This window comes from Lissotriton vulgaris, chromosome 8 (genome assembly GCF_964263255.1).
Source record: "Lissotriton vulgaris chromosome 8, aLisVul1.2, whole genome shotgun sequence".
In the NCBI taxonomy this organism is placed as follows: domain Eukaryota; kingdom Metazoa; phylum Chordata; class Amphibia; order Caudata; family Salamandridae; genus Lissotriton; species Lissotriton vulgaris.
This window is the reverse complement of record NC_141696.1, coordinates 1,528,956,865-1,528,983,092: the sequence shown is the minus strand read 5'-3', so window position 1 is coordinate 1,528,983,092 and position 26,228 is coordinate 1,528,956,865. Positions and strand designations below refer to the sequence as shown.

General features: G+C 38.8%; 2 non-coding genes across 2 annotated transcripts; both read left to right on the top strand.

Annotated features, from left to right (window-relative positions):
- Positions 1-2,655: 2,655 nt before the first annotated feature.
- TRNAF-GAA (transfer RNA phenylalanine (anticodon GAA)) lies at positions 2,656-2,728 on the top strand. The gene has a single exon. It is a non-coding gene; the product is annotated as a tRNA-Phe (tRNA).
- A 21,393-nt stretch (positions 2,729-24,121) lies between these two features.
- TRNAF-GAA (transfer RNA phenylalanine (anticodon GAA)) lies at positions 24,122-24,194 on the top strand. The gene has a single exon. It is a non-coding gene; the product is annotated as a tRNA-Phe (tRNA).
- Positions 24,195-26,228: the final 2,034 nt, after the last annotated feature.

Sequence of the window (26,228 nt, the reverse complement as noted above, 5' to 3'; positions counted from 1 at the left end):
TTTCCCATTTCATGCTTTTTTGTAAAGTAAACTCTTGTCTGCATTACCTTCCACTTCCCCTTGAACACAGATGTCAGTAGTCAGATGACATTGCTTACCTACTCATGCCAAATATATCTGGGTAATATAGTGCTAGTCCATTCAGAGTTAAAAAAACAACTACCTAACCTGGATCCAAAAAATGCTATTTACCCATTGCACCAGTTAATTGCGGAATGATACAGGACCCCTTAAAACATATCTCTACCATATGAGGTTAAAAATCCAGGTCCTGCATCTATTTTGTTAAATGGTTTAAATTAAAGTATGAAGACCACAGCTATAAGCAGGCCGAAATTGCTCAGTTGGGAGAACGTTAGACTGAAGATCTAAAGGTCCCTGGTTCAATCCCAAGTTTCGGCACAGTTGAGAGGTTCCTTGCTTCTAACAAAATAGGTCTTGGAATCAGCTGTAGTACTTTTTCTCTATTCATCAAATTTTTTCCAACTGATCTACAACACAATCAATTTAACATAGACTTTGCTTTATGTCCTCCTTCTAAACTTGCTTCCACCTCTCTTACCTTCAGGTTTGACAATGAATATTTCCCATTTCATGCTTTTTTGTAAAGTAAACTCTTGTCTGCATTACCTTCCACTTCCCCTTGAACACAGATGTCAGTAGTCAGATGACATTGCTTACCTACTCATGCCAAATGTATCTGGGTAATATAGTGCTAGTCCATTCAGAGTTAAAAAAACAACTACCTAACCTGGATCCCAAAAATGCTATTTGCCCATTGCACCAGTTAATTGCGGAATGATACTGGACTCCTTAAAACATATCTCTACCATATGAGGTTAAAAATCCAGGTCCTGCATCTATTTTGTTAAATGGTTTAAATTAAAGTATGAAGACCACAGCTTTAAGCAGGCCGCAATAGCTCAGTTGGGAGAGCGTTAGACTGAAGATCTAAAGGTCCCTCGTTCAATCCCGGGTTTCGGCACAGTTGAGAGGTTCCTTGCTTCTAACAAAATAGGTCTTGGAATCAGCTGTAGTACTTTTTTCTCTATCAACATTTTTATCAACTGATCTACAAAATGATCAATTCAACATAGACTTTGCTTTCTGTCCTCCTTTTAAACTTTCTTCCACCTATCTTGCCATCAGGTTTGACAATGAATGTTTCCCATTTCGTCCTTTTTTGTAAAGTAAACTCTTGTCTGCATCACATTCCACTTCCCCTTGAACACAGATGTCAGTAGTCAGATGACATTGCTTACCTACTCATGCCAAATATATCTAGGTAATATAGTGCTAGTCCATTCAGAGTTAAAAAAACAACTACCTAATCTGGATCCCAAAAATGCTATTTACCCATTGCACCAGTTAACTGGGGAATGATACAGGACTCCTTAAAACATATCTCTACCATATGAGGTTAAAAATCCAGGTCCTGCATCTATTTTGTTAAATGGTTCAAATTAAAGTATGAAGACCACAGCTATAAGCAGGCCGAAATAGCTAAGTTGGGAGAGCGTTAGACTGAAGATCTAAAGGCCCCTGGTTCAATCCCGGTTGTCGGCACAGCTGAGAGGTTCCTTGCTTCTAACAAAATAGGTCTTGGAATCAGCTGTAGTACTTTTTTCTCTATCAACATTTTTATCAACTGATCTACAAAATGATCAATTCAACGTAGACTTTGCTTTCTGTCCTCCTTTTAAACTTTCTTCCACCTATCTTGCCTTCAGGTTTGACTATGAATGTTTTCCATTTCGTCCTTTTTTGTAAAGTAAACTCTTGTCTGCATCACATTCCACTTCCCCTTGAACACAGATGTCAGTAGTCAGATGACATTGCTTACCTACTCATGCCAAATATATCTGGGTAATATAGTGCTAGTCCATTCAGAGTTAAAAAAACAACTACCTAACCTGGATCCCAAAAATGCTATTTACCCATTGCACCAGTTAACTGGGGAATGATACAGGACTCCTTAAAACATATCTCTACCATATGAGTTAAAAATCCAGGTCCTGCATCTATTTTGTTAAATGGTTCAAATTAAAGTATGAAGACCCCAGCTATCAGAAGGCCGAAATAGCTCAGTTGGGAGAGCGTTAGACTGAAGATCTAAAGGTCCCTGGTTCAATCCTGGGTTTCGGCACAGTTGAGAGGTTCCTTGCTTCTAACAAGATAGGTCTTGGAATCAGCTGTAGTTCTTTTTCTCTATTCATCAAATTTTTTCCAACTGATCTACAACACAATCAATTTAACATAGACTTTGCTTTATGTCCTCCTTCTAAACTTGCTTCCACCTCTCTTACCTTCAGGTTTGACAATGAATATTTCCCATTTCATGCTTTTTTGTAAAGTAAACTCTTGTCTGCATTACCTTCCACTTCCCCTTGAACACAGATGTCAGTAGTCAGATGACATTGCTTACCTACTCATGCCAAATATATCTGGGTAATATAGTGCTAGTCCATTCAGAGTTAAAAAAAAACTACCTAATCTGGATCCCAAAAATGCTATTTACCCATTGCACCAGTTAATTGCGGAATGATACAGGACTCCTTAAAACATATCTCTAACATATGAGGTTAAAAATCCAGGTCCTGCATCTATTTTGTTAAATGGTTTAAATTAAAGTATGAAGACCACAGCTATAAGCAGGCCGAAATAGCTCAGTTGGGAGAGCGTTAGACTGAAGATCTAAAGGTCCCTGGTTCAATCCCGGGTTTCGGCACAGTTGAGAGGTTCCTTGCTTCTAACAAAATAGGTCTTGGAATCAGCTGTAGTACTTTTTCTCTATTCATCAAATTTTTTCCAACTGATCTACAACACAATCAATTTAACATAGACTTTGCTTTATGTCCTCCTTCTAAACTTGCTTCCACCTCTCTTACGTTCAGGTTTGACAATGAATATTTCCCATTTCATGCTTTTTTGTAAAGTAAACTCTTGTCTGCATTACCTTCCACTTCCCCTTGAACACAGATGTCAGTAGTCAGCTGACATTGCTTACCTACTCATGCATAATATATCTGGGTAATATAGTGCTAGCCCATTCAGAGTTAAAAAAACAACTACCTAACCTGGATCCCAAAAATGCTGTTTACCCATTGCACCAGTTAACTGGGGAATGATACAGGACTCCTTAAAACATATCTCTACCATATGAGGTTAAAAATCCAGGTCCTGCATCTATTTTGTTAAATGGTTCAAATTAAAGTATGAAGACCACAGATATCAGCAGGCCGAAATAGCTCATTTGGGAGAGTGTTAGACTGAAGATCTAAAGGTCCCTGGTTCAATCCTGGGTTTCGGCATTGTTGAGAGGTTCTTTGCTTCTAACAAAATAGGTCTTGGAATCAGCTGTAGTCCTTTTTCTGTATTCATCAATTTTTTTCCAACTGATCTACAACACAATCAATTTAACATAGACTTGCTTCCACCTCTCTTGCCTTCAGGTTTTACTATGAATGTTTCCCATGTCATGCTTTTTTGTAAAATAAACTCTTGTCTGCATTACCTTCCACTTCCCCTTGAACACAGATGTCAGTAGTCAGATGACATTGCTTACCTACTCATGCCAAATATATCTGGGTAATATAGTGCTAGTACATTCAGAGTTAAAAAAAACAACTACCTAACCTGGATCCCAAAAATGCTATTTACCCATTGCACCAGTTAATTGCGGAATGATACAGGATTCCTTAAAACATATCTCACCATATGAGGTTAAAAATCCAGGTCCTGCATCTATTTTGTTAAATGGTTTAAATTAAAGTATGAAGACCACAGCTATAAGCAGGCTGAAATAGCTAAGTTGGGAGAGCGTTAGACTGAAGATCTAAAGGTCCCTGGTTCAATCCCGGTTGTCGGCACAGTTGAGAGGTTCCTTGCTTCTAACAAAATAGGTCTTGGAATCAGCTGTAGTACTTTTTTCTCTATCAACATTTTTATCAACTGATCTACAAAATGATCAATTCAACATAGACTTTGCTTTCTGTCCTCCTTTTAAACTTTCTTCCACCTATCTTGCCTTCAGGTTTGACTATGAATGTTTTCCATTTCGTCCTTTTTTGTAAAGTAAACTCTTGTCTGCATCACATTCCACTTCCCCTTTAACACAGATGTCAGTAGTCAGATGACATTGCTTACCTACTCATGCCAAATATATCTGGGTAATATAGTGCTAGTCCATTCAGAGTTAAAAAAACAACTACCTAACCTGGATCCCAAAAATGCTATTTACCCATTGCACCAGTTAACTGGGGAATGATACAGGACTCCTTAAAACATATCTCTACCATATGAGGTTAAAAATCCAGGTCCTGCATCTATTTTGTTAAATGGTTCAAATTAAAGTATGAAGACCCCAGCTGTCAGAAGGCCGAAATAGCTCAGTTGGGAGAGCGTTAGACTGAAGATCTAAAGGTCCCTTGTTCAATCCCGGGTTTCGGCACAGTTGAGAGGTTCCTTGCTTCTAGCAAAATAGGTCTTGGAATCAGCTGTAGTACTTTTTCTCTATTCATCAAATTTTTTCCAACTGATCTACAACACAATCAATTTAACATAGACTTTGCTTTATATCCTCCTTCTAAACTTGCTTCCACCTCTCTTACCTTCAGGTTTGACAATGAATATTTCCCATTTCATGCTTTTTTGTAAAGTAAACTCTTGTCTGCATTACCTTCCACTTCCCCTTGAACACAGATGTCAGTAGTCAGATGACATTGCTTACCTACTCATGCCAAATATATCTGGGTAATATAGTGCTAGTCCATTCAGAGTTAAAAAAACAACTACCTAACCTGGATCCCAAAAATGCTATTTACCCATTGCACCAGTTAATTGCGGAATGATACAGGACTCCTTAAAACATATCTCACCATATGAAGTTAAAAATCCAGGTCCTGCATCTATTTTGTTAAATGGTTTAAATTAAAGTATGAAGACCACAGCTATAAGCAGGCCGAAATAGCTAAGTTGGGAGAGCGTTAGACTGAAGATCTAAAGGTCCCTGGTTCAATCCCGGGTTTCGGCACAGTTGAGAGGTTCCTTGCTTCTAACAAAATAGGTCTTGGAATCAGCTGTAGTACTTTTTTCTCTATCAACATTTTTATCAACTGATCCACAAAATGATCAATTCAACATAGACTTTGCTTTCTGTCCTCCTTTTAAACTTTCTTCCACCTATCTTGCCTTCAGGTTTGACAATGAATGTTTCCCATTTCGTACTTTTTTGTAAAGTAAACTCTTGTCTGCATCACATTCCACTTCCCCTTGAACACAGATGTCAGTAGTCAGATGACATTGCTTACCTACTCATGCCAAATATATCTGGGTAATATAGTGCTAGTCCATTCAGAGTTAAAAAAACAACTACCTAACCTGGATCCCAAAAATGCTATTTACCCATTGCACCAGTTAACTGGGGAATGATACAGGACTCCTTAAAACATATCTCTACCATATGAGGTTAAAAATCCAGGTCCTGCATCTATTTTGTTAAATGGTTCAAATTAAAGTATGAAGACCCCAGCTATCAGAAGGCCGAAATAGCTCAGTTGGGAGAGCGTTAGACTGAAGATCTAAAGGTCCGTCGTTCAATCCCGGGTTTCGGCACAGTTGAGAGGTTCCTTGCTTCTAACAAAATAGGTCTTGGAATCAGCTGTAGTACTTTTTTCTCTATCAACATTTTTATCAACTGATCTACAAAATGATCAATTCAACATAGACTTTGCTTTCTGTCCTCCTTTTAAACTTTCTTCCACCTATCTTGCCTTCAGGTTTGACTATGAATGTTTTCCATTTCGTCCTTTTTTGTAAAGTAAACTCTTGTCTCCATCACATTCCACTTCCCCTTGAACAAAGATGTCAGTAGTCAGATGACATTGCTTACCTACTCATGCCAAATATATCTGGGTAATATAGTGCTAGTCCATTCAGAGTAAAAAAAACAACTACCTAACCTGGATCCAAAAAATGCTATTTACCCATTGCACCAGTTAATTGCGGAATGATACAGGACTCCTTAAAACATATCTCTACCATGTGAGGTTAAAAATCCAGGTCCTGCATCTATTTTGTTAAATGGTTTAAATTAAAGTATGAAGACCACAGCTATAAGCAGGCCGAAATAGCTCAGTTGGGAGAGCGTTAGACTGAAGATCTGAAGGTCCCTGGTTCAATCCTGGGATTCGGCTTAGTTCAGAGGTTCCTTGCTTCTAACAAAATAGGTCTTGGAATCAGCTGTAGTACTTTTTCTCTATTCATCAAATTTTTTCTAACTGATCTACAACACAATCAATTTAACATAGACTTTGCTTTATGTCCTCCTTCTAAACTTGCTTCCACCTCTCTTACCTTCAGGTTTGACAATGAATATTTCCCATTTCATGCTTTTTTGTAAAGTAAACTCTTGTCTGCATTACCTTCCACCTCCCCTTGAATACAGATGTCAGTAGTCAGATGACATTGCTTACCTACTCATGCCAAATATATCTGGGTAATATAGTGCTAGTCCATTCAGAGTTAAAAAAACAACTACCTAACCTGGATCCCAAAACTGCTATTTGCCCATTGCACCAGTTAATTGCGGAATGATACAGGACTCCTTAAAACATATCTCTACCATATGAGGTTAAAAATCCAGGTCCTGCATCTATTTTGTTAAATGGTTTAAATTAAAGTATGAAGACCACAGCTATAAGCAGGCCGCAATAGCTCAGTTGGGAGAGCGTTAGACTGAAGATCTAAAGGTCCCTGGTTCAATCCCGGGTTTCGGCACAGTAGAGAGGTTCCTTGCTTCTACCAAAATAGGTCTTGGAATCAACTGTAGTACTTTTTTCTCTATCAACATTTTTGTCAACTGATCTACAAAATGATCAATTCAACATAGACTTTGCTTTCTGTCCTCCTTTTAAACTTTCTTCCACCTATCTTGCCTTCAGGTTTGACAATGAATGTTTCCCATTTCGTCCTTTTTTGTAAAGTAAACTCTTGTCTGCATCACATTCCACTTCCCCTTGAACACAGATGTCAGTAGTCAGATGACATTGCTTACCTACTCATGCCAAATATATCTAGGTAATATAGTGCTAGTCCATTCAGAGTTAAAAAAACGACTACCTAACCTGGATCCCAAAAATGCTATTTACCCATTGCACCAGTTAACTGGGGAATGATACAGGACTCCTTAAAACATATCTCTACCATATGAGGTTAAAAATCCAGGTCCTGCATCTATTTTGTTAAATGGTTCAAATTAAAGTATGAAGACCCCAGCTATCAGAAGGCCGAAATAGCTCAGTTGGGAGAGTGTTAGACTGAAGATCTAAAGGTCCCTGGTTCAATCCCGGGTTTCGGCACAGTTGAGAGGTTCCTTGCTTCTAACAAAATAGGTCTTGGAATCAGCTGTAGTACTTTTTCTCTATTCATCAAATTTTTTCCAACTGATCTACAACACAATCAATTTAACATAGACTTTGCTTTATATCCTCCTTCTAAACTTGCTTCCACCTCTCTTACCTTCAGGTTTGACAATGAATATTTCCCATTTCATGCTTTTTTGTAAAGTAAACTCTTGTCTGCATTACCTTCCACTTCCCCTTGAACACAGATGTCAGTAGTCAGATGACATTGCTTACCTACTCATGCCAAATATATCTGGGTAATATAGTGCTAGTCCATTCAGAGTTAAAAAAACAACTACCTAACCTGGATCCCAAAAATGCTATTTGCCCATTGCACCAGTTAATTGCGGAATGATACAGGACTCCTTAAAACATATCTCTACCATATGAGGTTAAAAATCCAGGTCCTGCATCTATTTTGTTAAATGGTTCAAATTAAAGTATGAAGACCCCAGATATCAGAAGGCAGAAATAGCTCAGTTGGGAGAGCGTTAGACTGAAGATCTATAGGTCCCCGGTTTAATCCTGGGTTTCGGCACTGTTGAGAGGTTCCTTGCTTCTCACAAAATAGGTCTTGGAATCAGCTGTAGTACTTTTTTCTCTATCAACATTTTTATCAACTGATCCACAAAATGATCAATTCAACATAGACTTTGCTTTCTGTCCTCCTTTTAAACTTTCTTCCACCTATCTTGCCTTCAGGTTTGACTATGAATGTTTCCTATTTCGTCCTTTTTTGTAAAGTAAACTCTTGTCTGCATCACATTCCACTTCCCCTTGAACACAGATGTCAGTAGTCAGATGACATTGCTTACCTACTCATGCCAAATATATCTGGGTAATATAATGCTAGTCCATTCAGAGTTAAAAAAACAACTACCTCGTCTGGATCCCAAAAATGCTATTTACCCATTGCACCAGTTAACTGGGGAATGATACAGGACTCCTTAAAACATATCTCTACCATATGAGGTTAAAAATCCAGGTCCTGCATCTATTTTGTTAAATGGTTCAAATTAAAGTATGAAGACCCCAGCTATCAGAAGGCCGAAATAGCTCAGTTGGGAGAGTGTTAGACTGAAGAGCTAAAGGTCCCTGGTTCAATCCCGGGTTTCGGCACAGTTGAGAGGTTTCTTGCTTCTAACAAAATAGGTCTTGGAATCAGCTGTAGTACTTTTTCTCTATTCATCAAATTTTTTCCAACTGATCTACAACACAATCAATTTAACATAGACTTTGCTTTATATCCTCCTTCTAAACTTGCTTCCACCTCTCTTACCTTCAGGTTTGACAATGAATATTTCCCATTTCATGCTTTTTTGTAAAGTAAACTCTTGTCTGCATTACCTTCCACTTCCCCTTGAACACAGATGTCAGTAGTCAGATGACATTGCTTACCTACTCATGCCAAATATATCTGGGTAATATAGTGCTAGTCCATTCAGAGTTAAAAAAACAACTACCTAACCTGGATCCCAAAAATGCTATTTACCCATTGCACCAGTTAATTGCGGAATGATACAGGACTCCTTAAAACATATCTCACCATATGAGGTTAAAAATCCAGGTCCTGCATCTATTTTGTTAAATGGTTTAAATTAAAGTGTGAAGACCACAGCTATAAGCAGGCCGAAATAGCTAAGTTGGGAGAGCGTTAGACTGAAGATCTAAAGGTCCCTGGTTCAATCCTGGGTTTCGGCACAGTTGAGAGGTTCCTTGCTTCTAACAAAATAGGTCTTGGAATCAGCTGTAGTACTTTTTTCTCTATCAACATTTTTATCAACTGATCTACAAAATGATCAATTCAACATAGACTTTGCTTTCTGTCCTCCTTTTAAACTTTCTTCCACCTATCTTGCCTTCAGGTTTGACTATGAATGTTTTCCATTTCGTCCTTTTTTGTAAAGTAAACTCTTGTCTGCATCACATTCCACTTCCCCTTGAACACAGATGTCAGTAGTCAGATGACATTGCTTACCTACTCATGCCAAATATATCTGGGTAATATAGTGCTAGTCCATTCAGAGTTAAAAAAACAACTACCTAATCTGGATCCCAAAAATGCTATTTACCCATTGCACCAGTTAACTGGGGAATGATACAGGACTCCTTAAAACATATCTCTACCATATGAGGTTAAAAATCCAGGTCCTGCATCTATTTTGTTAAATGGTTTAAATTAAAGTATGAAGACCACAGCAATAAGCAGGCCGAAATAGCTCAGTTGGGAGAACGTTAGACTGAAGATCTAAAGGTCCCTGGTTCAATCCCGAGTTTCGGCACAGTTGAGAGGTTCCTTGCTTCTAACAAAATAGGTCTTGGAATCAGCTGTAGTACTTTTTCTCTATTCATCAAATTTTTTCCAACTGATCTACAACACAATCAATTTAACATAGACTTTGCTTTATGTCCTCCTTCTAAACTTGCTTCCACCTCTCTTACCTTCAGGTTTGACAATGAATATTTCCCATTTCATGCTTTTTTGTAAAGTAAACTCTTGTCTGCATTACCTTCCACTTCCCCTTGAACACAGATGTCAGTAGTCAGATGACATTGCTTACCTACTCATGCCAAATATATCTGGGTAATATAGTGCTAGTCCATTCAGAGTTAAAAAAACAACTACCTAACCTGGATCCCAAAAATGCTATTTGCCCATTGCACCAGTTAATTGCGGAATGATACAGGACTCCTTAAAACATATCTCTACCATATGAGGTTAAAAATCCAGGTCCTGCATCTATTTTGTTAAATGGTTTAAATTAAAGTATGAAGACCACAGCTATAAGCAGGCCGAAAAAGTTAAGTTGGGAGAGCGTTAGACTGAAGATCTAAAGGTCCCTGTTTCAATCCCGGGTTTCGGCACAGTTGAGAGGTTCCTTGCTTCTAACAAAATAGGTCTTGGAATCAGCTGTAGTACTTTTTTGTCTATCAACATTTTTATCAACTGATCTACAAAATGATCAATTCAACATAGACTTTGCTTTCTGTCCTCCTTTTAAACTTTCTTCCACCTATCTTGCCTTCAGGTTTGACTATGAATGTTTCCCATTTCGTCCTTTTTTGTAAAGTAAACTCTTGTCTGCATCACATTCCACTTCCCCTTGAACACAGATGTCAGTAGTCAGATGACATTGCTTACCTACTTATGCCAAATATATCTGGGTAATATGGTGCTAGTCCATTCAGAGTTAAAAAAACAACTACCTAACCTGGATCCCAAAAATGCTATTTACCCATTGCACCAGTTAACTGCGGAATGATACAGGACTCCTTAAAACATATCTCTACCATATGAGGTTAAAAATCCAGGTCCTGCATCTATTTTGTTAAATGGTTCAAATTAAAGTATGAAGACCCCAGCTATCAGAAGGCCGAAATAGCTCAGTTGGGAGAGCGTTAGACTGAAGATCTAAAGGTCCCTGGTTCAATCCTGGGTTTGGGCACAGTTGAGAGGTTCCTTGCTTCTAACAAAATAGGTCTTGGAATCAGCTGTAGTACTTTTTCTCTATTCATCAAATTTTTTCCAACTGATCTACAACACAATCAATTTAACATAGACTTTGCTTTATGTCCTCCTTCTAAACTTGCTTCCACCTCTCTTACCTTCAGGTTTGACAATGAATATTTCCCATTTCATGCTTTTTTGTAAAGTAAACTCTTGTCTGCATTACCTTCCACTTCCCCTTGAACACAGATGTCAGTAGTCAGATGACATTGCTTACCTACTCATGCCAAATATATCTGGGTAATATAGTGCTAGTCCAGTCAGAGTTAAAAAAACAACTACCTAACCTGGATCCCCAAAATGCTATTTACCCATTGCACCAGTTAATTGCGGAATGATACAGGACTCCTTAAAACATATCTCTACCATATGAGGTTAAAAATCCAGGTCCTGCATCTATTTTGTTAAATGGTTTAAATTAAAGTATGAAGACCACAGCTATAAGCAGGCCGAAATAGCTCAGTTGGGAGAGCGTTAGACTGAAGATCTAAAGGTCCCTGTTTCAATCCTGGGTTTCGGCACAGTTGAGAGGTTCCTTGCTTCTAACAAAATAGGTCTTGGAATCAGCTGTAGTACTTTTTTCTCTATCAACATTTTTATCAACTGATCTACAAAATGATCAATTCAAGATAGACTTTGCTTTCTGTCCTCCTTTTAAACTTTCTTCCACCTATCTTGCCTTCAGGTTTGACTATGAATGTTTCCCATTTCGTCCTTTTTTGTAAAGTAAACTCTTGTCTGCATCACATTCCACTTCCGCTTGAACACAGATGTCAGTAGTCAGATGACATTGCTTACCTACTCATGCCAAATATATCTGGGTCATATAGTTCTAGTCCATTCAGAGTTAAAAAAACAACTACCTAACCTGGATCCCAAAAATGCTATTTACCCATTGCACCAGTTAACTGGGGAATGATACAGGACTCCTTAAAACATATCTCTACCATATGAGGTTAAAAATCCAGGTCCTGCATCTATTTTGTTAAATGGTTCAAATTAAAGTATGAAGACCCCAGATATCAGAAGGCAGAAATAGCTCAGTTGGGAGAGCCTTAGACTGAAGATCTAAAGGTCCCTGGTTCAATCCCGGGTTTCAGCACAGTTGAGAGGTTCCTTGCTTCTAACAAAATAGGTCTTGGAATCAGCTGTAGTACTTTTTCTCTATTCATCAAATTGTTTCCAACTGATCTACAACATAATCAATTTAACATAGACTTTGCTTTATGTCCTCCTTCTAAACTTGCTTCCACCTCTCTTACCTTCAGGTTTGACAATGAATATTTCCCATTTCATGCTTTTTTGTAAAGTAAACTCTTGTCTGCATTACCTTCCACTTCCCCTTGAACACAGATGTCAGTAGTCAGATGACATTGCTTACCTACTCATGCCAAATATATCTGGGTAATATAGTGCTAGCCCATTCAGAGTTAAAAAAACAACTACCTAACCTGGATCCCAAAAATGCTATTTACCCATTGCACCAGTTAATTGCGGAATGATACAGGACTCGTTAAAACATATCTCTACCATATGAGGTTAAAAATCCAGGTCCTGCATCTATTTTGTTAAATGGTTTAAATTAAAGTATGAAGACCACAGCTATAAGCAGGCCGAAATAGCTCAGTTGGGAGAGCGTTAGACTGAAGATCTAAAGGTCCCTGTTTCAATCCCGGGTTTCGGCACAGTTGAGAGGTTCCTTGCTTCTAACAAAATAGGTCTTGGAATCAGCTGTAGTACTTTTTTCTCTATCAACATTTTTATCGAACTGATCTACAAAATGATCAATTCAACATAGACTTTGCTTTCTGTCCTCCTTTTAAACTTTCTTCCACCTATCTTGCCTTCAGGTTTGACTATGAATGTTTCCCATTTCGTCCTTTTTTGTAAAGTAAACTCTTGTCTGCATCACATTCCACTTCCCCTTGAACACAGATGTCAGTAGTCAGATGACATTGCTTACCTACTCATGCCAAATATATCTGGGTAATATAGTGCTAGTCCATTCAGAGTTAAAAAAACAACTACCTAACCTGGATCCCAAAAATGCTATTTACCCATTGCACCAGTTAACTGGGGAATGATACAGGACTCCTTAAAACATATCACTACCATATGAGGTTAAAAATCCAGGTCATGCATCTATTTTGTTAAATGGTTCAAATTAAAGTATGAAGACCACAGATATCAGCAGGCCGAAAAAGCTCAGTTGGGAGAGTGTTAGACTGAAGATCTAAAGGTCCCTGGTTCAATCCCGGGTTTCGGCACTGTTGAGAGGTTCTTTGCTTCTAACAAAATAGGTCTTAGAATCAGCTGTTGTCCTTTTTCTGTATTCATCAATTTTTTTCTAACTGATCTACAACACAATGAATTTAACATAGACTTTGCTTTCTGTCCTCCTTCTAGACTTGCTTCCAACTCTCTTGCCTTCAGGTTTGACTATGAATGTTTCCCATGTCATGCTTTTTTGTAAAGTAAACTCTGGTCTGCGTTACCTTCCACTTCCCCTTGAACACAGATGTCAGTGGTCAGATGACATTGCTTACCTACTCAGGCAAAATACGTCTCGGTAATATAGTGCTAGTCCATACGGAGGTAAAAGTAAAATGACCTAACCTGGATCCCAAAAATAGTATTTACCCATTGCCCCAGTTAACTGCTGAATGATACAGGACTCCTTAAAACATATCTCTAACCTATAAGGTCAAATATCCAGGTCATGCATCTATTTTGTTAAATGGTTCAAATCAAAGTATGTAGACTACAGCTAGCAGGAGGCAGAAATAGCTCAGTTGGGAGACCGTTAGACTGAAGATCTAAAGGTCCCTGGTTTAATCCCGGGTTTCGGCACTGTTGAGAGGTTCCTTGCTTCACACAAAATAAGTCTTGGAATCAGCTGTAGTACTTTTTTCTCTATCAACATTTTTATCAACTGATCCACAAAATGATCAATTCAACATAGACTTTGCTTTCTGTCCTCCTTTTAAACTTTCTTCCACCTATCTTGCCTTCAGGTTTGACTATGAATGTTTCCCATTTCGTCCTTTTTTGTAAAGTAAACTCTTGTCTGCATCACATTCCACTTCCCCTTGAACACAGATGTCAGTAGTCAGATGACATTGCTTACCTACTCATGCCAAATATATCTGGGTGTATGCTAGTCCATTCAGAGTTAAAAAAACAACTACCTAACCTGGATCCCCAAAATGCTATTTACCCATTGCACCAGCTAACTGGGGAATGATACAGGACTCCTTAAAACATATCTCTACCATATGAGGTTAAAAATCCAGGTCCTGCATCTATTTTGTTAAATGGTTCAAATTGAAGTATGAAGACCCCAGCTATCAGAAGGCCGAAATAACTCAGTTGGGAGAGCGTTAGACTGAAGATCTAAAGGTCCTTGGTTCAATCCCGGGTTTCGGCACAGTTGAGAGGTTCCTTGCTTCTAACAAAATAGGTCTTGGAATCAGCTATAGTACTTTTTCTCTATTCATCAAATTTTTTCCAACTGATTTACAAGACAATCAATTTAACATAGACTTTGCTTTATGTCCTCCTTCTAAACTTGCTTCCACCTCTCTTACCTTCAGGTTTGACAATGAATATTTCCCATTTCATGCTTTTTTGTAAAGTAAACTCTTGTCTGCATTACCTTCCACTTCCCCTTGAACACAGATGTCAGTAGTCAGATGATATTGCTTACCTACTCATGCCAAATATATCTGGGTAATATAGTGCTAGTCCATTCACAGTTAAAAAAACAACTACCTAACCTGGATCCAAAAAATGCTATTTACCCATTGCACCAGTTAATTGCGGAATGATACAGGACTCTTTAAAACATATCTCTACCATATGAGGTTAAAAATCCAGGTCCTGCATCTATTTTGTTAAATGGTTTAAATTAAAGTATGAAGACCACAGCTATAAGCAGGCTGAAATAGCTCAGTTGGGAGAGCGTCAGACTGAAGATCTAAAGGTCCCTGGTTCAATCCTGGGTTTCGGCATAGTTGAGAGGTTCCTTGCTTCTAACAAAATAGGTCTTGGAATCAGCTGTAGTACTTTTTCTCTATTCATCAAATTTTTTCCAACTGATCTACAACACAATGAATTTAACATAGACTTTGCTTTCTGTCCTCCTTCTAGACTTGCTTCCAACTCTCTTGCCTTCAGGTTTGACTATGAATGTTTCCCATGTCATGCTTTTTTGTAAAGTAAACTCTGGTCTGCGTTACCTTCCACTTCCCCTTGAACACAGATGTCAGTGGTCAGATGACATTGCTTACCTACTCAGGCAAAATACGTCTGGGTAATATAGTGCTAGTCCATACGGAGGTAAAAATAAAATGACCTAACCTGGATCCCAAAAATAGTATTTACCCATTGCCCCAGTTAACTGCTGAATGATACAGGACTCCTTAAAACATATCTCTAACCTATAAGGTCAAATATCCAGGTCATGCATCTATTTTGTTAAATGGTTCAAATCAAAGTATGTAGACTACAGCTAGCAGGAGGCAGAAATAGCTCAGTTGGGAGACCGTTAGACTGAAGATCTAAAGGTCCCTGGTTTAATCCCGGGTTTCGGCACTGTTGAGAGGTTCCTTGCTTCACACAAAATAAGTCTTGGAATCAGCTGTAGTACTTTTTTCTCTATCAACATTTTTATCAACTGATCCACAAAATGATCAATTCAACATAGACTTTGCTTTCTGTCCTCCTTTTAAACTTTCTTCCACCTATCTTGCCTTCAGGTTTGACTATGAATGTTTCCCATTTCATCCTTTTTTGTAAAGTAAACTCTTGTCTGCATCACATTCCACTTCCCCTTGAACACAGATGTCAGTAGTCAGATGACATTGCTTACCTACTCATGCCAAATATATCTGGGTGTATGCTAGTCCATTCAGAGTTAAAAAAACAACTACCTAACCTGGATCCCAAAAATGCTATTTACCCATTGCACCAGTTAACTGGGGAATGATACAGGACTCCTTAAAACATATCTCTACCATATGAGGTTAAAAATCCAGGTCCTGCATCTATTTTGTTAAATGGTTCAAATTGAAGTATGAAGACCCCAGCTATCAGAAGGCCGAAATAACTCAGTTGGGAGAGCGTTAGACTGAAGATCTAAAGGTCCTTGGTTCAATCCCGGGTTTCGGCACAGTTGAGAGGTTCCTTGCTTCTAACAAAATAGGTCTTGGAATCAGCTAAAGTACTTTTTCTCTATTTTTTTTTTTTTAAGTTTGAAGTTTATTGAAGTATAAAGAAACAAAGACAGAAAATGAAGAAACAATCAAAGGTTATGAGAAAATGAGAGTAATCTTACATATGAACGAAGTACATTTAGGAAACTGAAGCATAAAATATGAATAAAATAAGCAATGAGAATGAGGAACATAGGAGGATGAGGAGACATCTTAAAAATATGAAAATAGATTAAAAATATGATAAAACATTTGCTGTAAATAACAATATGATAATCGAATAAATTAAGGTAATGCATTTATGGAGGTTTACAAACTTCAACCGTACGTATTGGAAGTGGAGGAGGAGGTTTAGCAACTGAGGATAGATAGTCAGTGAGGGGAAGCCATAAGAGATCACGTTTGATTGCTAAGGAGATAGGAGAGACAAAATTAGTGTCAAGTCGGTGATTAAAGCACACTGCATTCCACCATGCAGTAAAAGAAACATCCTTAGCTTGTTTCCAATGCGATGTGATATGGTGGAAAGCAATGGCTATGCATAGGTCAAGTAATTTGTGGTTGGAGTTGGACTCAACAAAGGTGGGGGATAGGGAACCTAAGAAAATGTGTGAAATGGAGAATGAAACCGTAAATTTGAAAATTTTCTGTAGCTGGGACCAAACTAAGTGCCAGAAACGTAATATAGGGGGACATTCAAATAGCATGTGTTTCAAATCAGCTGAGATGGATGTGCAGGACCAACAAGTAGATGGAGTGTCTGGGGAAAAGGAAGACAGGAGCAACGGGGTGAATAATAAACGATTATAAATAAAGAATAAGGTTTGTGTGGTATTTGCAGCCCTGGATGTACTGTGAATCTTGGACCAAATTTTGTCCCATAAAATGGTGGACCACGTGTGAGAGAAATCTTCTTCCCAAGCCAACTCAACCTTAGATTTTGAACGATCAACAGAGGATTGTAGAGATTTATAAATAAATGATGCAGAAAGAGATTGGTCAATAGCATTAGAAATCGATAGATAAGTGGTAGGGATAGAATTAGAGGTTGGGAGAGAAGAAAGATATTGAGTAAGGGATGGGAGTATCGATAAATATTGTTTACGGGATGAGGCAGGTAACGAGAATTGAGTTTGAAGATCTTGGAAAGAAAGAGGTTGATTGTCCGACAGAAGTTGCGAGATCCATTTTAGACCAAGGGAATGCCAGGATTTCCAATATAGGGAACGATTTCGAATTTTGAGGAATTTATTATGCCAGATAGGTTGTTCGTGGGTGGAGGAGGCAGATGGGTAAGTGGATAATAAATATGGGCGGAGAAGAGAGCAAGCGTGAGAGATGATGGGGGAACATATTGACGACACCCTAGAGGTAAAGGATAGAACTTCTCGAAAATCGTAAGGATGCAGAAAAGAAGATTCCAATGTGAGCCACAGTGGAGGAATGCGAGGGAGATTTGAAGAGAGCCATTTCATAGATTGTTTTAAAGAAAATGCGTTATGATACGACTTAAAGTGGGGAAACTTGACACCACCAAGGGATTTGTCTTTTTTCAGGGAAGAGAGTGCAATCCGAGATTTTTTGCCTTTCCATAAAAATTTTAATAGAAGGGAGTCTATCGATTTGAAATAATGATCTGGAATACGGATGGGAATCATGGAAACAGAATAGAGGACTAGTGGTGCTAACATCATTTTGATGGAATCTAGTCGGCCCCACCAAGAAAGGAACAGAGGATTCCAACGTGTTATTGATGTATTGATTTTGTGAGAAAGAGATTCGAAATTAAATTTAAGAGTGTCTGGAATACGGGGGGCAAACCAGATACCTAAGTATTTAATCTTTGTGGGTTGCCATGAAAAACCAGAAGAATCAAAGAGATGTTTTTGGCAAAGGGGGTTTAAAGGCAAAATTTCACATTTATCAATGTTAAGACGATATCCTGATACTGTAGAAAAAGAAGAAACTTGGTTAAGGAAGGAAGGTAGAGTTGTTTGAGGATTTGAGCAATAAAATAAAATGTCGTCAGCGTATACAGACAGTTTAGCTTGTTGTTGAGTACCATATTGGAAACCAGTAATCGTGTCATCAAGTCTAATCTTAGTTAGAAAGGGTTCTAGGGCTATAATAAATAATAAAGGAGACAGTGGACATCCTTGACGAACCCCTCTTTGGAGAGGAAAGTAATCGGAAGTCATACCATTTGCGAAGATTGAAGCATGGGGGCTGGAGTATAGTAGAGAAATTAGAGAAATAAATTTAGGGGGGAAGCCAAACCAATGGAGAGCTTGGAACATAAAGTCCCAACCAATTCTATCGAATGCTTTTTCAGCGTCAAGGGAGATAGCCGCAAGGGGGGAGGAAAGGGATGGAGCTTTACTCAGGATATTAAAAAAGACACGAGAATTATCTGATGATAGGCGACCCTTGACGAAGCCGGATTGTTCAGGACCTATAAGATCAGGTAATAAGGGGTCAAGTCGGAGAGCTATAATTTTGGCGAAAATTTTATAATCAGTGTTTACTAGTGATATGGGGCGGTAATTCTTACAAAGGGTATGATCTTTATCTGGTTTAGGTATTAAACAAATCAATGCTTCTTGGAAAGTTCCTTGAGAGGATCCGGAGGCCGCAAAGGATTGGAATAGGGAATGCAATTTTGGGAGAAGAAGAGAGGAGAAGTGATTATAAAATTCAATGGTAAAACCGTCGGGTCCTGGGGCTTTACCTCGACGGAGAATAGAAATTGCATGAGAAATTTCCGATTTGCTAATGTCCAGGTCCAATGAGTGAAAGTCAAGATGGGAAGATTCTGGAGGGGGGATGTTTTGAAAATACGAAATAAGATCTTGAGGGTCAGGAATAGATTCTGGGGTATAGAGATTCTGGTAAAAGGAAACAAATTGAGCAAGTATGTCTTTATCTTTAAAGAAAGATACTCCATTTGGGTTTTGCAAGGATTCAATTTTTGTACGTTCTTTACGTATTTTAAGGTAGTTAGCTAGAAGTTTGCCCATCTTGTTTTGTCCGCCATAGTAGCGGGAATTGCATTTTAGAAGAGAGTTAGAGGCGGCGTTGGTGGTGAATTTATTGAATTCAAATTTGGCTGCGATTAATTCACGTAAAGAAACTTCAGAATTTGAGTTATAGTATGCATATTCCAATTTCTTAATTTTATCCAAGAGTTGAGTTGACTTAGAGATTGATTGTTTTTTCTTTTGGGAAACAAAATTAATGATAAAACCTCGTGCAGCTGCCTTAAACGAGTCCCAAATCATGACAAAGGGGGAATCAGGAAGATGGTTATGTGTAAAAAATTCAGTGGAAAATTGTTTAAATTGGGTGCAAAACTTAGAATCAAGAAGTAGGGAAGTATTAAATCTCCAACGGCCTGAATGAGGGGAGTAGGGAAGAAGATCGATGTCTACAAAAACGGGGGCATGGTCGGAAATTAGGATGGAGCCTATATCTGAATGAAGGGCGAGTTGGGCCAGTGGTTTGCTAAGAAAAAGGTAATCAATACGTGATTGGGAGTGATGTGTGGGGGAGTAAAAAGAATATTCTCTGAGGTCAGGGTTACAAAGCCTCCAAATGTCAACTAATGCATTATTCTGTATAGATGAGATAAACTGGGTGTGCATCTTGGAAGGAAGAAATTTAACATTTGAATTTCTATCAATAAAGGGGTCATAAACTTGGTTACAGTCACCACCAAGAATAACGTATTGGTCATTGAGGGTAACAAGTTTGTCCGAAATAGCAGGCCAGAACATTTTATCAACACCAGTTGGGGCATAAACATTGAAAATAACTAGAGGTATTTTATCTATAAGAAGATTAACAATTACCCAACGACCATCATCGTCACACTCTTGAGATACAATTGAAACATTTAACTTTTTGTGACAGAGTATAACAGTACCAGTTTTCTTACCTACAGCAGGTGAATAGAGAACATGACCCACCCAACATCTTTTAAGTTTAGTAGCCTCTGAATCTGTAAGGTGGGACTCTTGAAGAAGGGCTACATCTGTTTTAAGTCTGGTTAAATGCGTTAAAACTCGTTGACGTTTAATGGGGTTATTTAACCCCTTAACATTCCAGGTGACTACGCGGAATGTAGATTAGGATGAGAATGATATAAAAGAAAAGTTAAGGTGGAATAAAAAGGTAGATGAGAAGTGTTGAGGAAAATAGTAAGATTACAAGAACAGATGTAAGAGAGAGATAGAGAGAAAAGGTGAGAGTAAGAAAAATATGAGAGATAGAAAAGAGTATAAAAGAAGAGAAGAGAGCAAGGCAAGAGAAGAGACATTACAACAAATACAAATGAGAACTGGGGGGTGACGACGCCAGAAGAGGACGACATCAACAACAGAAACTCACGTCATCGAACACCGGAGGAACCAGCTTAGGATCAATTGAAGGAAGCAGAAAACTACACCGGGATGGGGAACAAAAGGAGAGAATCTGTGATGAGACAAAAATTGGAGGAGAGACGTTAGGAATACATAAGAACGCTAACTGTAGGAACTACGCAACATTATAACATAATAAACAAGGAAAATATGTGAACAATAGGATATGGGAAGTCGATACTAGGCACAGTAGGGAAACAAAAGGATAAATACTCAATCAATCAAGAAGACTCAAGAATTATTAAACTGGTCTGGCAGTGTCCATGTTGATGGTTTCATGATGACGAAGGAATTCTTCGAGGACTTGTGGATCTTCAAAAGTCGTTGTCTTTTCTTTATACGTAACCTTGAAGAGGCAAGGATGTAGGAGACCGAATCTGGCACCAAGGTCGCGCAGTCGTGGTCGTAGATCAAGAAATTGTTTCCTTCGGTCAGCTGTCACTTTGGCTACATCTTGAGATAAATACAGACGATGACCTTCCCAAATAATCTGTTTCTTTGCCTTGGCTGCCGAAAGAACTTGAAGTAAATCGGTATATTGTAGGAAGAGCATGATGACTCCACGTGGTTTGGAGGAAACTCTCGGACCCAGTCTGTGAGCACGTTGAATATTAAGCGTGACAGTGGGTGGAAGGTCCAAAATCTTCGGTAAAAAGGTTTGGAAAAAGGAGGTTGGATTGGACCCTTCGGTGAGCTCCGGAAGATTATAAAGGCGTAGGTTATTGCGACGATTTCTATTTTCCAACTCTTCCGTCTGTCGTCTTAAGAGAGAGACATCCTTTTCCAATGTAGAAATTCTAGAACAAGAAGATTGTAGAGCCTCCGTTGACTGTTCCACTAATAGAACTCTGGATTCGAGAGTGGACCATTTATCATGAAGAAATTGCAATGTTTTTGTAGTTTCAGCCATAAAAGGTTTAAGAGCTCGGAGTTCTTCAAGAATGAGATCCATGGACGCGGAAGATGGTTCAGAACCTGGAGATGGAGGGTCTTTCTTGTGACGCTTCGTGGAGCCAGGTTGTGGAAGTTTACTGGTGACAGTAGCCTTAGGTATTGCCCCACGAGTGATATCCGCTTTAGATGGAATAGTGTCCTCCATGACTGGCGACGTTGAGTCAGAGTCAGAGGAAAGAGGCAGTTTGGTTTTAGAAGCCGTGAGCTTGAGAGTGCGCAGTTTCCCCATATATGGTATGGGAGATAATCAGCAATGTTCCTGTAGACTCCGTAGATATATGTTGTGTGAAGACGGCGTTCCTCAAACTGAGAGAATAGCAATGTTGTGGACTGTAGAGCTCCAACACAATGATGTCAAGGCCGTGTACGCATGTGAAGGAAAACGCATCACACAAAAGACATCAATAAAATAACACGGCTGGAAATGCACTGCATATGGTGAACATAATAATGGAAACCATTTGCATCATGTGGAAGAACTGACATTAAGAATTGAGGGTGGCCAGAAACAAATGGTATCCTGGTCAGTGACTTTCATGGAAGAGCGTCGTCCCAATGATGAACTCAGCTTGAGATAGCATTGGTGTGGAGAAAGCTGGAGAAAAAGGAGGTATTAAAGACTGAAAAGCGCCAACATGAAGTATTAGCCACTAAAGAACAGGAACATTGTATAGTTCATCATTGCTGCAGTGAGCGCGTATCTCCTGGAAAGCGCCGCACTGTGGCGCAGGTGTTTCACTGACAGAGTCGAAAACGCGGCAAGGTTGAGAGAAAATGGCGGCCGCTGGGAAGCGCGCCGCGTTAGTCACGCAGAAAGTGCATTTAAGCGGAGCAGAGGGTCGCAGGCGGTATCAGTCTGCTCACCTCATGCTCCGACGTGTGGAAATGCAGTCGGCGTCCAGAATGGTGCAGCAGGAGAGGAGAGAGCCGCTGGTGTCGGCGCTCGATGTCCGGAGCTCCGCAGTTAAGCCGCCATCTTGTGCGGCGCTCAAGCCACGCCCCGTACTTTTTCTCTATTCATCAAATTTTTTCCAACTGATTTACAAGACAATCAATTTAACATAGACTTTGCTTTATGTCCTCCTTCTAAACTTGCTTCCACCTCTCTTACCTTCAGGTTTGACAATGAATATTTCCCATTTCATGCTTTTTTGTAAAGTAAACTCTTGTCTGCATTACCTTCCACTTCCCCTTGAACACAGATGTCAGTAGTCAGATGATATTGCTTACCTACTCATGCCAAATATATCTGGGTAATATAGTGCTAGTCCATTCACAGTTAAAAAAACAACTACCTAACCTGGATCCAAAAAATGCTATTTACCCATTGCACCAGTTAATTGCGGAATGATACAGGACTCTTTAAAACATATCTCTACCATATGAGGTTAAAAATCCAGGTCCTGCATCTATTTTGTTAAATGGTTTAAATTCAAGTATGAAGACCACAGCTATAAGCAGGCTGAAATAGCTCAGTTGGGAGAGCGTCAGACTGAAGACCTAAAGGTCCCTGGTTCAATCCTGGGTTTCGGCATAGTTGAGAGGTTCCTTGCTTCTAACAAAATAGGTCTTGGAATCAGCTGTAGTACTTTTTCTCTATTCATCAAATTTTTTCCAACTGATCTACAACACAATCAATTTAACATAGACTTTGCTTTATGTCCTCCTTCTAAACTTGCTTCCACCTCTCTTACCTTCAGGTTTGACAATGAATATTTCCCATTTCATGCTTTATTGTAAAGTAAACTCTTGTCTGCATTACCTTCCACTTCCCCTTGAACACAGATGTCAGTAGTCAGATGACATTGCTTACCTACTCATGCCAAATATATCTGGGTAATATAGTGCTAGTCCATTCACAGTTAAAAAACCAACTACCTAACCTGGATCCAAAAAATGCTATTTACCCATTGCACCAGTTAATTGCGGAATGATACAGGACTCCTTAAAACATATCTCTACCATATGAGGTTAAAAATCCAGGTCCTGCATCTATTTTGTTAAATGGTTTAAATTAAAGTATGCAGACCACAACTATAAGCAGGCCGCAATAGCTCAGTTGGGAGAGCGTTAGACTGAAGATCTAAAGGTCCCTGGTTCAATCCCGGGTATCGGCACAGTTGAGAGGTTCCTTGCTTCTAACAAAATAGGTCTTGGAATCAGCTGTAGTACTTTTTTCTCTATCAACATTTTTATCAACTGATCTACAAAATGATCAATTCAACATAGACTTTGCTTTCTGTCCTCCTTTTAAACTTTCTTCCACCTATCTTGCCTTCAGGTTTGACAATGAATGTTTCCCATTTCGTCCTTTTTTGTAAAGTAAACTCTTGTCTGCATCACATTCCACTTCCCCTTGAACACAGATGTCAGTAGTCAGATGACATTGCTTACCTACTCATGCCAAATATATCTAGGTAATATAGTGCTAGTCCATTCAGAGTTAAAAAAACAACTACCTAACCTGGATCCCAAAAATGCTATTTACCCATTGCACCAGTTAACTGGGGAATGATACAGGACTCCTTAAAACATATCTCTACCATATGAGGTTAAAAATCCAGGTCCTGCATCTATTTTGTTAAATGGTTCAAATTAAAGTATGAAGACCCCAGCTATCAGAAGGCCGAAATAGCTCAGTTGGGAGAGCGTTAGACTGAAGATCTAAAGGTCCCTGGTTCAATCCCGGGTTTCGGCACAGTTGAGAGGTTCCTTGCTTCTAACAAAATAGGTCTTGGAATCAGCTGTAGTACTTTTTCTCTATTCATCAAATTTTTTCCAACTGATCTACAACACAATCAATTTAACATAGAGTTTGCTTTATGTCCTCCTTCTAAACTTGCTTCCACCTCTCTTACCTTCAGGTTTGACAATTAATATTTCCCATTTCATGCTTTTTTGTAAAGTAAACTCTTGTCTGCATTACCTTCCACTTCCCCTTGAACACAGATGTCAGTAGTCAGATGACATTGCTTACCTACTCATGCCAAATATATCTGGGTAATATAGTGCTAGTCCATTCAGAGTTAAAAAAAGAACTACCTAACCTGGATCCCAAGAATGCTATTTGCCCATTGCACCAGTTAATTGCGGAATGATACAGGACTCCTTAAAACATATCTCTACCATATGAGGTTAAAAATCCAGGTCCTGCATCTATTTTGTTAAATGGTTTAAATTAAAGTATGAAGACCACAGCTATAAGCAGGCTGCAATAGCTCAGTTGGGAGAGCGTTAGACTGAAGATCTAAAGGTCCCTGGTTCAATCCCGGGTTTCGGCACAGTTGAGAGGTTCCTTGCTTCTAACAAAATAGGTCTTGGAATCAGCTGTAGTACTTTTTTCTCTATCAACATTTTTATCAACTGATCTACAAAATGATCAATTCAACATAGACTTTGCTTTCTGTCCTCCTTTTAAACTTTATTCCACCTATCTTGCCTTCAGGTTTGACAATGAATGTTTCCCATTTCGTCCTTTTTTGTAAAGTAAACTCTTGTCTGCATTACCTTCCAATTCCCCTTGAACACAGATGTCAGTAGTCAGATGACATTGCTTACCTACTCATGCCAAATATATCTGGGTAATATAGTGCTAGTCCATTCAGAGTTAAAAAAACAACTACCTAACCTGGATCCAAAAAATGCTATTTACCCATTGCACCAGTTAATTGCGGAATGATACAGGACTCCTTAAAACATATCTCTACCATGTGAGGTTAAAAATCCAGGTCCTGCATCTATTTTGTTAAATGGTTTAAATTAAAGTATGAAGACCACTGTTATAAGCAGGCCGAAATAGCTCAGTTGGGAGAGCGTTAGACGGAAGATCTGAAGGTCCCTGGTTCAATCCTGGGTTTCGGCACAGTTCAGAGGTTCCTTGCTTCTAACAAAATAGGTCTTGGAATCAGCTGTAGTACTTTTTCTCTATTCATCAAATTTTTTCTAACTGATCTACAACACAATCAATTTAACATAGACTTTGCTTTATGTCCTCCTTCTAAACTTGCTTCCACCTCTCTTACCTTCAGGTTTGACAATGAATATTTCCCATTTCATGCTTTTTTGTAAAGTAAACTCTTGTCTGCATTACCTTCCACCTCCCCTTGAATACAGATGTCAGTAGTCAGATGACATTGCTTACCTACTCATGCCAAATATATCTGGGTAATATAGTGCTAGTCCATTCAGAGTTAAAAAAACAACTACCTAACCTGGATCCCAAAACTGCTATTTGCCCATTGCACCAGTTAATTGCGGAATGATACAGGACTCCTTAAAACATATCTCTACCATATGAGGTTAAAAATACAGGTCCTGCATCTATTTTGTTAAATGGTTTAAATTAAAGTATGAAGACCACAGCTATAAGCAGTCCACAATAGCTCAGTTGGGAGAGCGTTAGACTGAAGATCTAAAGGTCCCTGGTTCAATCCCGGGTTTCGGCACAGTAGAGAGGTTCCTTGCTTCTACCAAAAGAGGTCTTGGAATCAGCTGTAGTACTTTTTTCTCTATCAACATTTTTGTCAACTGATCTACAAAATGATCAATTCAACATAGACTTTGCTTTCTGTCCTCCTTTTAAACTTTCTTCCACCTATCTTGCCTTCAGGTTTGACAATGAATGTTTCCCATTTCGTCCTTTTTTGTAAAGTAAACTCTTGTCTGCATCACATTCCACTTCCCCTTGAACACAGATGTCAGTAGTCAGATGACATTGCTTACCTACTCATGC